Source organism: Chiloscyllium plagiosum, chromosome 13 (assembly GCF_004010195.1).
Source record: "Chiloscyllium plagiosum isolate BGI_BamShark_2017 chromosome 13, ASM401019v2, whole genome shotgun sequence".
NCBI classification, from domain to species: domain Eukaryota; kingdom Metazoa; phylum Chordata; class Chondrichthyes; order Orectolobiformes; family Hemiscylliidae; genus Chiloscyllium; species Chiloscyllium plagiosum.
The window spans coordinates 18,679,310-18,692,756 of NC_057722.1; the positions used below are offsets into that span (position 1 = coordinate 18,679,310).

A 13,447-nucleotide genomic window follows, 5' to 3' on the forward strand; every position below is an offset into this window, starting at 1 on the left:
AGGTTATAGTCCAACAGGTTTATTTGGAAGCACTAGCTTTTGGGAGCACTGCTCCTTCATCAGGTGGTTGTGGAGTATAAAATCGTAAGACACAGAATTTACAGCAAAAGGTTACAGTGTGATGCAACTAAAATTATATATTGAAAAAAGACCTAGATTGTTTGTTAAGTGTTTCTTTTAGAATGACCATGTTGGTTTCAGTTCTTTCATATGTAAATCCCAGAACTTTGTTTTAGAATTACATTCTCAAGTGAACTTTAACAATAGGTGCCATGTCAGCCCAGATAATGCATTGAAGGTGTGAGGTGCCATGTGTGTGAGGCTGTCTGTGCCCCAATGTTCAGACTGATTTTATTTCTAAAAAAGGGATTTACAGAACTTTACATGGAATCATGCAGTTTTTGAGCAAAATAAAATGCAATTCTGTAAGCACAAATTCACCCCATAAACTTATGTGTGTGTTCATGTGGGTGTGTGTGTGTGGGGTGCTGTATGAGTGTTTATGAGACAGTGTGTGTATGTGTACATGTGTGAGTGTAAAGGGGTATAAGTCTGTGAGAGGGTGTGTGTGTGGATTATGTGTGAGAGAGGGTCTATGTAAGTGTATGGGTCTATTGGAGTGTGTGTGTATGCGTGTGTATGTGAGAGAGAGAGAGAGAGTGTAGTGCATTGGTTCACCCCTGCAGTGTGACATAAACCCAAGTTACCGATTGAGGCCATCCCCATGGGTACCGAACTTGGTACCAATCGGGACCTTGGGTTCATGTCACATTTCAGGTGACGCCACTGCACTACACACACACACAGACTCCTATCTGAACAGCTGCAATTCTGGCCTTTCATGTCTCCTCAGTTTTAATTGCACCACTTCTGTGTCTTCAGCTACCTAAAGTAAAAGCCCTGGAACTCTCTCTTTAATTTTCACTGACATTCCATATCTCAATCCTCTGTTAAATGCTCCTTACATTCTACTTGCTTTGCAAGCTTTGATCATCTATCTGGTTTTTCTTTATGCACTTTAGTCTCAATTCTAATTTGAGAATATTTCACGATATTAAAAGTACTCTATAAATACAAGATGTTGTTGTTGCAATCTAATTGTTTGAGACAGTCTTCATGACCGCTGATGGTTTTTTAAAAATGTTATTTGCATGGCAAGAAGGTTTAACCTGATGTAACAAGTCATTGGCCAAGGTTGGAATGAGCTTTCACAGTAAACATCCAATCACCTGTAGTTGGAGTGATTGAAAAATGAAATCATAAACTAATGAGTTATTCCATAATTTGTAAAATTGTGCATTTTTAGCTTTTCATTTGTAGCATACTTTAGAGGACTTGATTATATGGTGAAACAAAATACAATCAGAAATGTGATTGGGCACTTGTTATTTTTTTGGTTTTACTAAATAAAATAATTTAACACAGATTCACAAAGTGTTTTTCACGACCAGTCATATTTGATTTGTAAAAATGTTCAATTTACTAAAAGAACTGACAGCAGAGAGGTTGATGAGTTTTTTTTGTGAATGGGATATTTAAGTTTATCAGCATGCATCATTGTTACATTTACCACTGCATTAAGAGGCAAGCAAGGAATACATGACACAACACAGAAAAAGGCATTTCAACTCATTGTGCTCAGATTATCTTCGTAGAACTATCCAGTTAATCCCATTTACCAGTTAATCCCACTTTCCTGTCAATAATTTACGGAGGTCTCCTTTGAATGTTATTATTGAACCTGAATCTGCCTGTCTCAAAGCTGGTCCTTTTTTTTCTAAAAGCTGTTCCTTTTCTCAAGGATACTGTCCCCTTGGTTTTTGTCAGATGGGTCATAAAACAGTCTGGGCTCTGAATCGGCTGGATTGGTACAGAGATGAAAAGGGTATTGGGAGGCCTTTTTGTTTATACGTAAACAGATGAGACTTTAGGTCACAGCTTTCATGTTTTAGAAGTAACTTGTATCATGAAAGGGGAGTGGTCAGTCCTGAAAGCTGAATTCTTGTTGTTGAATCAGTGCAGCAGGAGCTGTGTGTGAAACATGCTACTGAACTCTCTCTCCTTCTGCCCTTCTAACTTCAACCTGTAAGCCTTTGTTTCAGTTTTATTCCATGTTTAGGGTGTTTGTTTATTGGGACTGTTGTGTATTGTCGGAACAGCATAATTAAATCTAGTTTGGATAGACTGAGTTCTGTGGGTACTCTATACGCTGTTCTTTGTGTTTCATTCCTTAATTTTGTGAATAAATTTTTGTCTGTTTTAAAACTTGGTACTCAACCTAGCTAACTTACTCTGGGTAATTTTCATTATACACTTACCGAAACAAATAGTACGATTACGGTCTGGGCTGCCTGCTTAAGAATGTTTTGAGTGGTCTGGTCTAGTCCATATCACACTGCTCAATCAGGCAGTGGGTTGCACAACATCTGTGCATCATAAAAAAAGGTTTCCTCATGTCACTTCTGGCGTTTTGTCAATTGTTATTTTCTGGTGAATTAATTCTTCTGCTAACTGGAAGCAGTTTTTCCTTATTTATTCTATCAAAACTGTTCCTGACTTTTAACACCTCTAATAATTCTCTTAAGCTTTCTATTCTAAGGAGAACAACCTCAGCTTCACAAAATTAACTGATGTCTTTCATTACTGGCATTGTGATAAATCCCATTCATATACTCTCAGAAGGTGTTGACAGTTTTCCTGAGTGTGCTTACCAGAATTGAAAACAATATGCCAGCTGAGACTTATTCAGTGTTTTTCGAAAGATTTAAGAATAACTGGCCTGCTTTTGCACATAATTCCTCAGTGAAAAATCAACCATGTATTTCATCCAATCTCCAGAAATGAGGCAAGAGTGACTGCCCTTCACATCAAAGCAGCATTCTACCGAATATCGCATCAAGGTATGCTAGCAAAACTGGAGTGAATGCGAATTGGTGAAAACATTCCACTGGTCAGAGTCACACTGTGCACAAAGGAAGATACTTGTGGTCATTGGTGCTCAATCATCTCAATCTCATGACATCACTGCAGGAGTTCCTCAGCAAAATGTCCAAGGCTCAACCCTCTAGCTGCTTCATCAATGACCTTCTCTCCATCAACAGGTCAGATGTGGGGATGCTTGCCAGTGAGTGCATAATGTTTGGTGCCATTCTCAACTCCACAGATCCTGAAAAAGTGAGTATCTTATGCAATAAGACCTGACAATATTGACCTTATAGCAGGCAAGTAATATTTACACTACACAAATGTCATTCCGTGATCACTTACAGGAAGGGAGATTCAAACCATTGGCCATCCATAGCATTACAATCACTGAACCCCCTCTATCAACATCCTGGGGCTTACCATTGACCAGAAACTGAATTGGACCAACTGTATGCATACTATAAGTTGAACCTTACCAGAAAATGGCTATTTTACTTTTGGTAAGTTTCATGGAGGCTTTCTGTCCATAAGAATTGTTATGGACAGTTCTCAAGCTGTGGTCTCAAACTTGCCTCAATAACAATGTACCACTCCCCTGTGGAGCCCTGCTCATCCTATTTTCCCATTTGCTGTTGGCTGATGTTCCCATCAATGTTGGGATGTCCTAGGATTGCTGGTACCAAAGCAACATTTGATACCCAGATGTACACCTCATCAATTGTTGGCAGTCTGGAGTTGCCCTTCACATGTACATAGTGGATCAACACCCACAAACCAGTACTGTCAGGGGCATGTAGATGGCACGGCTGACATTTTATTGCACATGCAAGTAAACATTCTTACATCTACCACTGTTTAAACCTGAATCCACAGTTGTCTATCCATAACCATATTGTATATTACAATCCTGTCTAAGTTAGTTCTACTCTTTTCGCAATGCCCAGTGTAGCTCAGCATCTTATTATTATTTAATGTGTGACCACCACATACAGGAAAGCTTGAAATGCTTCAAACCATTCACTCATTTTCAATGACAGCAAAAGTGAATAAAAGCAAGCTGCATTTGCCTCTCAGAAGACAAATGGACTGCTGGCCTTTCGAGCACTGACAAATTTACAATCAATGAGTTATTGCTACACCCAGCTCTCATCTCCTGGAACGGGATATCAATTTAGTCTTTTGTGGCTTGTTGCAGCTGCAGCTACTGTACTCCATCATGCTGAAGGAGCTACTCACTCCCCCCACTCAATGTTCTCATCTTCTTTCTCTGAGGACTGCACCTAATCTGCAAGCTCAACAGCTTCCATCAGGTCCCCTCTTTGCCTGCTAGAGTTGTGGGCAACTAAGAATGTTATGATGAGGTGCACTTTGTCTGGATTGCACAGCAAGGCCCCCCTTTAGCAGACTGATCGAAGCAGTGAAAACTCATTTTACAAAAGCATATAATCTGCTTGATGATGGCCCTGGCCCCTCTCCTCCATTGTCAGCATTCCACAGCAAATGTTCCCTCCATGACACCCTGGTTCACTCTTCCATCACTCCTGCATGTCCTCACTGCACCTCAGCTCCATGGCACCCTTCCATGGGATCACAGAAGATTTAAAATTTGCTCATTTGCCTCCTCCGTTTTTATTGTTCAAAGTGCAAAACAGACTTTCCATGTGAAGCAGTGTTTTACTTGTACTTCCTTCAACCTAGTCTGGTGTATTGATCTTTACTGCCCATGGAGCTTGCCCTGAAATGTTGGTGACTGGTTTCCAAGATGGAGGGCTGTAGGTGCAAGTGATGAGACAGAGTCATCAGGTAAGTGCACTGGCTTTCATGTCAAGGATTGTCAATATCTAGTTTCAATTTGTCAGGTGGGAGAATGGGAATCTATATATCAACAACGTGAGATTAACAAATAATGAGATGATAATGCATGCAATTAAGATTTCCACCATTCACTAATGAGAATCTCATCTCACCATTAAACACTTAGTTGGAAAATAGGAGTTTTACCTCTCAACATTGAGAATCTCTTCACTGCTCATCTCATGCAAATTGCTCAACTTTGTCTCCATGGCCCACATTATTCAGAGACTGGGAAGATTCTGTCCCATGGCTAAAAGAACAGCAACAAGCAACTCATTTCCTGTCTCCCCAGTGCCTGCATACCATCTAAAACACTCAGGTTAGGAGTATAATGGAATGTTCCTGCCTGGATAATGGAGCTTCAACAACACTCAAGAAACATAACATTATTCAGGATGAAACAGCTTACTTGATTGACACGCTATTCAGTGGCCTCAACATTCAGTCTCTTCACCATCGATACACAACGTGTACCCCAGCTGCAAGATGCACTGCAGTAACTCATGAAAACTCCACCAACAATACCTTACAAACCCATTACCTCTACTAGCCAGAAGTGCAAGGCCAGAAGATGCAGGGGGACACCATCATTTGCAGATTTCACTCAAACCACACACCATCCTGACCTGGAACTATATTGACCTTGTTTCATAATGGTTTAGTCGAAAATCCGAGAACTTCCTTCCTAACGGCACTAAGTGTCTTTCTGCCCTAAAGACTGCAATAGTTCAAGCAGGAAGCTCACCACAATCTTCAGAGCAATTCGGGATCAGCAACAAATGCTGGCCTGGCCAGCAGCTGTCAACAATTGTTGTTTATAGCTGAAGAAAGGCTGATAGATTTTCTTCCATCAAGGACGTTATTAAGCCATTTGAGAGGAGTTGTATGGGTATTTAATAGCAGGCAGTTTTCACTGTCATTTTTCAGTTCCAGATATATTAAAAAAAAACTCGTCATTTTACTTTCTCTTGTCAAGGTGGCATTTGAATTGAAAGGATATTGTCGTTAGAACGGTTCTGTAACCACAACATAACTGAGAGAGTGCACTAATAGACCTTGGATGTGGCAGAGCATGGGCTTTCGGAAAAAAAAGCAGATTTTTCTTCATACCTTTTGGTATTTCATGGGTTAAAATCTGCTCCACTCTATGACTGCTGCTTTTCATTCCTTGAGAGGTAATAGTTTTTGTCAGCTGTTGAGAAGGCTACATCAACAGCTTGTCATTATCTTGTGTGTCCACCGAATCTCGGAACCACGTGGGAGTTCACTGAGATGTTTATTGACTCGAGGGAAGTGTCACTTTTAGATACAATCCAGGCATTGCGCCTGGTGACACGCTATAGCTCCCAGTCGCCTAGACATGGAGATATTTTGCCTGGATTTCTATTCAACCATGTCCCACCTTCCCCGCTTCCACCACCCCCTCTCCCCAACCCCACCTCCTCCATGGTACTGGGTCTGAATGAGGGGCAGCACGACGGCTACTTAATATAGATGGTACCCCAAGCGGCTGAGCAAATTACAGGCAGTATGTTGCATATTCCCCACCTTCATTTGTAACTTTCGGGTCATAGCATTCCCTACTTTATCCTTTTCTCCGGGATCAGATTCGAATCCTTAAAGTACGAGGATGTGGTGCTGTCATTGTGTTTTCAAAGCACGTTCAGTATACAGTATTTCTATACCCCGCGGGGGGCACCAGCTCAGCGCACGCTGTCGCAAGTATTGGCAACAGCAAACACATTGGCAGCTGAGGCGTGTGTGTTACAAATCCATACAACTGCAATGTCCAAACACTGGGTCTGATCAATTTGACCCCAGCATGCAGAAAATGTTCTTGTTTTTACAGTGGATTGCAATCAAATGATGCTGTATTAATCCAATCCTTGTTGTATCTGCTTCCACAAAAAGCAAAGTATCTTCCACTGGACGAGAACTCCTTGCCAGTGCCCTCCACATGATAAGGTATCATTTTGTATCATTGTTTGTGGTCAAAAGGTGTTTATGGTATCGCTTTCCATAGGTTTTCATACAGAAATACGTGTTATAAGATGGGGATTGTTGTTCCCTGAGTCAGGAGGAAGCTTGCTGAATTTAATTAATTGTCAGCTTTATCCTCCACTGCTTCACGCCTTTAAAACAAGGGTATCCTGTCGCAGCTTCCTCCCAGCGAGAAACTGGTCAAAGACTGGTTACGGGCAGGATCAGCAATTCCGCCTGTCAGAACTAATTCACCAGACGATTTTGAACATGATCCACAAGGGAATAAATGATAGGCGTTTCTTAATTATTTGTTGAATTCGTAATCACCTACATATCCTCATTATGCGTGGCATCTACCTTCCTTTCTGATCGTCCTGGCGAGTTCAAGGCTTCGGTCACTTATAGGGAAGGAATGAAAGTGGGCTCTTCTGGAGTACACGGGAAGGGGCATTCCTAACATCAGATTAATAATACAATAGGGAGAAACGTAATATTGATCAGCCTAGAATCGACATCAGCATTTGTCATTGATGTTGGGATGTAAAAAACGTCAATTATCACTTGGAAAGCATCTTTTTCGCGTTGTGACGCACATATTGTTATTCATATTGAGCCTGAATATGTTTACTATAACTATACCAAGGGTATGAGGAGTTAACTCGGTTTTGTGAGTAGGGGAGCCTGGAGGTGATCTGATCGAGATGCTTAAAATGATTAAGGATTACACAGAGTAGATACGTACACAGAAGCAATTTCCTTTCAGAGAGAATCAAGAACAAGCGGTCATAACCTTCGCATTAAAGCTGGGCCATGCGAGAGTGATTTGGAAAGAGGTTTTCTTTAAACACAAAGTGTAGTTGAAAGATTGAAGTCACTCCAAGAGGCTATGGGTGCTGTGACGATTGGGATTTTGAAGACAGGCATTGACCTTTTGTTTATAAGGTGATGGTGATAAATGGATGAAAGAGCTGAAGCACAGATTCGTTGTAATCTGAGGGGCCTGCTCCTGTACTGATCTTCCTCAGTCTCTTATCAGGGCAAACAACACATCGAGTTAACATTAGGCGCCACAGAGAGACTAGAGGTAAAGTGAGCCATTCTCACAAAGGGACTTCTCAAGTTCACTTTCAGTAGATTTAAAGTGACACATGAAACAGTGGTTCAGAGGTGATCTGGGCCAACTGACTAGTTTGTGAGTGGGTGGGTGGGGGTGCAGGAGAGCTGGGTGGGTAATAGATGGTAATAAGAAATACTACACTTGTAATTTGTATTCAGAAAAAAACAGATCACGATTGAAACCAAGAGACTTGGATTAAAAAAAAACTGCAATTTTACATTTGATGTTTAGCTGAGCAGTAATTTTCTATGGACTGATTCCCTGCAGCGATTGGAACTGTAAATGTGATTGATGTCTGGGTGCCAATGGCACTGTGCTACTGTGAAATACTGCTCTCGTGGTTATGCTAAGGATTTTAACACTGTAAATTACAGGTCAACCGTAATGTTGCCTACGACACATCATGCAATAAATAGTTGCAATATTTCTTGAAATATTTTCCGTGACCTAAAGATTTTTTTGGAACTGTCTGAACCGGTTCTGGATCGCCGTGTTTCCAACAATATACGCTTTTGTTTTGGTTTCATTTCCTTAGCTGGGCATGCGATGGAGAGGAAATGAATACACAAAAGTGTTGATACACCTTTCTGCATCGTCTTCAGATTTTTGTACATCTGACCAGACAGTAACTCAGCAAACGTGACCCACAATTTGTCAACCCTACCTCATTTCGCCATTCCGATTCGTCTCTGTTGATGAGAATATTCCACCCTAACCAATACAGAGACAATTTGGATTCGGTCCTTCCGATGACCCAATGGCACTGGTACGAATCCCCCCTTAAGATGAGGCACCATTAATACTTCTGACCGGCAGATGGGGATGGGGGGGGGGGGGGGAGGAGGGAATGGGTGTTCGAGGTTTTATTTTTGGGGCGATGGAGAAATAATGGGGTTGGGACGCGGGAGATTTGCACACAACCCATCTCAAATGGCGCTCCATTGAACTTTATTCGATATGGGGTCGGTGTTTTTAAAGATAGAATTTACAAAATATCAATTAGACTTCATCAATTCCTGATCAGTAAGTTGTTTAAGCAATGCACTTAATCTTCCTGATTACAATCCTTTTCGAATATATCCTGTTACCATGTTCAACTGGACAAAACAATACATTTCAGAGCTTACAATGCCTTAATTGTTAATGATTCACAAAATCGGGAATGTGGAACATGATGATTAAATGTGCTGCCTACATGTGTTATCAAATCCCATTGAAATTTCTTCAACCGTACACAAAACATAGTCAATAAAAGATGCCTTGACGATGAAATTGGCTGAATTAGCGGAGAGTCGTTATTTTTAAGTCCAAAACAAAGACATATTTAGCAAACAACGCTTTTGAAGGTCGTTGCCATACATGTGATATAGGACATACAACCCCCTATCAATCCGAAATGAAATCTGAGCTGGAAACAGTGAGCGGTCGGGAAATTTTGGTTTGCAGGGTAGAAATTCGTAAACCCAAAAGTCTTTAGCTATCACCTCAGGTAAGCATTTTTTTATATAGGTGTTGCAGGATTGGAGAGAATGCGCCTGTCTCCAGTGTCTGAATAAAACGAGCAGTCTCTGTGCCATTTGCAAGGATCCCCTGGAGGCTGGCTAAAAATTGCCTTACACACGTGTGTGCAGCAGGACAGGAAACAGACAAGATACCGCAAGCGGTTACATTGATGGACTGATAACATAGAGAGATAAAAAAAACAACCGTGCCTTCTGCAATCCTCATTGATGTATTATATACATCGATTTCCAACTCAATGATTATTGTTTTCCACATTAATTCTTCAAGGAGTCCCGCATTACTTTTGTTGTTACCCATAGCAACGATTTCGTTTATTGTTGACTTCAACATAACGTAAATCGTGTCAAACGTCAAACTTTACATTGCGGCAGCTGCATGATGAATGTCTTTTCCAGATCAAGTGATTATTTTGGTATTGTGAGCTTACATTGCTTAAAGAAGGAAAAAGACTACGAGTGTCTGTTAAAATGGGAAACGACTTCATATTGGGGGCGTGGGTAAACATCATGATAAAATTTTACCCAAACAATTAATTGCTACGCAGCCAATTCAGTCGTAAACTTGTAGACTCGTATTCTAGATTTTCTCGTTGCTTATTCATTGTCAGAGGGACCCATTCTCGAAACCAGCAGCTCTATCATTTTGCTAATGCGCTGAAGACCAGTTTCAAGGCAAAATCAACCGTGTTGAACTGTGTAGGAGACAGTTTAATTAGTGCATAAATTGTTTTGATAATTTGGGTGAAATGATTTTGCAATTAAAAGTAAATATATTTATTATCTCTAGTAAACTTACTTTCTAAACATTTAAGATAACTATTGTGTCAAAATGGGAAACAAAGGAAATGCTTATGTCCCCTTAATCGGGAAACGGAGCAGCAAGTGTACGGAACGTCTTAACAATCCATAGTGCGAAGATAGAGAATGATTTTCCTCTTTTTGTAACAATGTTACGGACCAATGTCACGCAATGCATTTTCTCCCTCCTTTTTGCCTTCCGCGATTGCGGATGACTATCACAATGACGTCACTGCAAAGTTACAACTTTGTCCGTCCAACCAAGAGGAAAAGGGAGAATCAACAAGAGGAGGGAGGATTTGCAAACCAGGGTGCTTTCGATCAGGAGCCGGGGCGAGGAACTGAGCGGAGCCAGCAGCTGATCCATTGTTGCAGGCGCTTTGTTACAAAGTGTAGCGAGCGAAACTGACGATTGACACCCCCGTCAGCCAATAGGGAAAGGGAATGGTGATGAAGTCAGCCAATCATAACGACTTAAGGGCGGGATTTCCTTCAGTCAAACACGGTGCCTGAGAAGCCCTCATGCGCAGTGGGACTTTTCACACGGTTCAAGACTGGCGAGCGCAGACTTCAACTGGACACAGAGAGGAAAAGCTGGCTTGAGAGTCTGTGGATGTAGTTGTGTTGGGGTTAGCACCAACTTCTTGGGATCGTAGTTTGTTGTTCAGGTAAGTCCTCGTTTTCTAGTCGAGCGTGTGTATGTGTGTGTGCGCGCTATACCATGAGTGGAGACCGATTGCTGTAGCTAGTCACCGCTATCAGCTTGTGGTCGCCTGTTAGAGGGAGGCAGAGGGACTGCAGCGAAAGCTTCTGATTAGCGGCAGCAGACAGGCGCTGGCGGGGGGGCGGGGGGAGAGAAGGGACAGCGTCCCACTTTGTACATTCACCTATCCCTGGATTTTTTTTTAACCGTTTGGAGAGCGAGCAAGTTGGCAGATGTAAGGACGATTAATGCTGGCAGCAGCAAACAACGAACAAAAAAAAACTTTCTCGATGGCTCATCGGAACAAAAGTGCGTCTCTCTGGGTTGCCTTTCTCGGCGTTCAAAGCAAGTTCAGTTGCGACCTCTCCCCTGGATTTTCTGTTGCATTCAACCAGAATCTTTTGTTCTCCCGACCTTAAAACTACCATTGTTTTCGAAAGCTTGATCATTTCCAAGAGAAATATAGATTTCCTTCTAAGAATCTAAATATTTTTGCTGAACTTGAGTCTTGTCTTTAGGGTGGAGTGATGAAATTGCAGTTAAAGCATTTAAAACATGAAACAAAAAAAGTTATGGAAGGAAATTTGATCTTGTCCAAAAGGGGATCAGGCAGCTTTACTGAACTTAATGCCCATCTCAATCGATCAGTCGAATATTTAAAGTTTGCCGAACTGTAGACTTTTTTTTTCTTAGCTGGGCCTTTTGCTATATATTGCGTGAACTTACTATTTTTCGTTCTCTTGCCTTCAAAAGAAATTGATATTATTGGCCACTTTATTTTAAAGAATATTTAATTATACAGATATATTACATGTAAGACGTTTACTTTCCTAAATACCCTTTGGTGGCCTTCACCTCATTTCCAACAAAAAAAACACTACTAAGCTAATGGTAAGACACTTAAGGAGGTCAAACGACGTGTAAAGCGCTATAATAATAGTTTATTTTGCTTTTTTTTTCTTTCCCCTCACTTATACGTTGGAGAACTGTGAAATGACATTCTTCCTGTTGATTCTTGTGAGCTGCCCTAGTCTCTTCTAGGTTTCTCATCTATTAATAGCTCTGGAACTTAATGGAATCTTCATTCAAATCCATATGTTCACGCTGCTGCCAAATTTAGAAAGTTGAGCACAGCTTGGAATCAGGCCATCTGGCTGATGCAGGCATTTATCATTCCCATGAGCAAATAAGTCTAATTTTGATCCATTTGGTCTTTGGATGTGAACTTTGGTAAGGCCAGTGTTTCTTGTTTGTCACTCGTTGCCCTTGAGAAGGCGGTGGTGAGCTGCCTTCTTGAAACACTAAAGTCCATTTGGAATGGGTGCACTCGTAATGTTGTGATGAAGACACGTGATTTTTACACAGTAATGGAGAAAGAAACACAATTTATAGTTCAGGGTGAGGATGCTATGTGGCTTGTAGGCAGATTTGATGGTGATGTTTCCAAGTGCCTGCTACCCCAGTTCTTGTAGATGTTAGATTGTGGATTTGGAGGCCTTGTTGTAGGACCCTTCGCGAATTGCTGTAGTGCATCTTGATGATGATACATGCAGGTGCCATTCTACATTGGTGGTGTGGTGCCAGTTAAGTGGGCTGTTTGGTCGTGAATGATGTTGAGCTTTTTGAGTGTTTTTGAAGCTGCACTCATCCAGATAAGTGGAGAGTAATCCCATCAGACTCTGTATCACTCCAAAGCCTTTTGTTTCATTCACTTATCCAATTTAACCATGTTTACTCAGTTCTTGCCATAACTACTCACTCAAAGTCAATTCCACAGTCTTATAACTGGAGAAATGTGTCCCACTCTGTCCTTCATCTCTCATCTACTCTTGTAAGATAAGACCTATAATTCTTATCTCTACATCAATTAGATGAGAAGCTATTTCTTTTAATATATCATGAGCCTGTATCCCCACTTCTGCCCATCCACAGAACTGAACACACTGGATTCAGAGCATAAGTCTTCCTTTCATTTCTAACCAAACTGCACAATTTCGCTGACCTATTACATCTGATAAGTTTTTGCCCAACTCCCATCCCTTTCCATGTTTCTTCTGGTCTTCTGAGAAATTTACTGAAAATCTGCAGATAATACCAAAATGAGATATTGACATCTTCTCTCACTGGGTCCTTATCCAAATCAATGATGTAGGGCAGTTGACGTGGTATACATGAACTTCAGTAAAGACTTTGATAAGGTTCCACATGGTGGGCTGTTGGAGAAAATGCAGAAGCATGGAATTGAGGGCAATTTAGCAGTTTGGATTAGAGACTGGCTTTCTGAAAGAAGGCAGTGAGTGGTGGTTGATGGAAAATATTCAGCCTGGAGTCTGGTTACTAGTGGTGTGCCACAAGGATCTGTTTTGGGACTACTGCTGTTTGTCATTTTTATAAATGACTTAGACGCAGGCATAGGTGGATGGATTAGTAAATTTGCAGACAATACTAAAGTTGGTGGAGTAGTGGCCAGTGTGGAAAAATGTTACAGATTGCAGGGGGACTTGGATAAACTGCAGAATTGGGCTAAGAGGTGGCAAATGGAGT

The 13,447-nt window shown here is 41.2% G+C and overlaps 1 protein-coding gene across 2 annotated transcripts in view; it reads left to right on the forward strand.

Moving 5' to 3' along the window:
- The first annotated feature begins 10,588 nt into the window (after nucleotides 1-10,588).
- LOC122555801 (cytoplasmic protein NCK1-like) overlaps nucleotides 10,589-13,447 on the forward strand; it is a 218,519-nt gene continuing 215,660 nt past the window's right edge. The window contains exon 1 of one of the 2 annotated variants that reach the window (XM_043701944.1): nucleotides 10,589-10,868. The gene's annotated coding sequence lies outside the window, so the exon portion shown is untranslated. The remainder of the gene's footprint in view (nucleotides 10,869-13,447) is intronic. The other variant, XM_043701943.1, reaches the window with a different exon arrangement.